At 41.8% G+C, this 1080-nt stretch overlaps 1 pseudogene; it reads left to right on the forward strand.

Moving 5' to 3' along the window:
• Positions 1-219: 219 nt before the first annotated feature.
• Positions 220-801, forward strand: LOC110303719 (annotated as a pseudogene).
• The last annotated feature ends 279 nt before the right edge of the window (positions 802-1080 follow it).

Below are 1080 nucleotides of genomic sequence, written 5' to 3' on the forward strand. Positions count from 1 at the left end.
GAAGTCAAAATATCACTATTTGCAGATGATATGATAGTATATATAAGTGACCCTAAAAATTTCACCAGAGAACTACTAAACCTGATAAACAGCTTCAGTGCAGTAGCTGGATATACAATTAATTCAAACAAATCAGTGGCCTCTCTCTACACAAAGGATAAACAGGATGAGAGAGAAATTAGGGAAATAATTTCTCTCTTTGCCCCATCTACTGCGAGGATGGAGACCATTCTCAGCAATCAGACTTTGGACATTCCTGAGAATGTCGAAATCACTCTGAAGGGGCACACAGTCATTGTGAAGGGCCCCAGGGGGACTCTGCAGAGGGACTTCAATCACGTCAACGTGGAGCTGAGTCTTCTCTGAAGAAAAAGAAAAGGCTCCGTGTTAACAAAAGGTGGGGTAACAAGAAGAAACTGGCCACCATCAGGACCATCTGCAGTCATGTTCAGAACATGATCAAGGGTGTCACACTGAGCTTCCTATACAAGATGCGGTCTGTGTATGCTCACTTCCCCATCAACGTCGTCATACAGGAGAATGGCTCTTTGGTTGAAATCCGAAATTTCTTGGGTGAAAAATACATCCGCAGGGTTCGTAGGAGGACAGGTGTTGCTTGTTCTGTCTCTCAAGCCCAGAAGGATGAGTTAATCCTTGAAGGAAATGATATTGAACTTGTTTCAAATTCAGCTGCCCTGATTCAGCAAGCCACAACAGCTAAAAACAAGGAAGGATATCAGGAAGTTACTGGACGGCATCTATGTGTCTGAGAAGGGAACTGTACAGCAGGTTGATGAGTGAGGAGGCCTCAGTTTCCTGGCTCCAGAAACGAGATCCTGATCACAAGAACAATTTGGGATCTTTTGGAAGAATAAAAGACTTATATAGTGAAGGAAAAAAAAAAAAGAAATTAGGGAAACAGCACCCTTCACAATAGTCACAAATAATATAAAATACCTTGGTGTGACTTAACTAAGGAAGTGAAAGATCTGTATATGAGAACTTCAAGTCTCTGAAGAAAGAAATCAAAAAAGATCTCACAAGATGGAAAGATCTCCCATGCTCATGGATTGGCAGGAT

Source organism: Mus caroli, chromosome 1 (assembly GCF_900094665.2).
Source record: "Mus caroli chromosome 1, CAROLI_EIJ_v1.1, whole genome shotgun sequence".
NCBI lineage: Eukaryota > Metazoa > Chordata > Mammalia > Rodentia > Muridae > Mus > Mus caroli.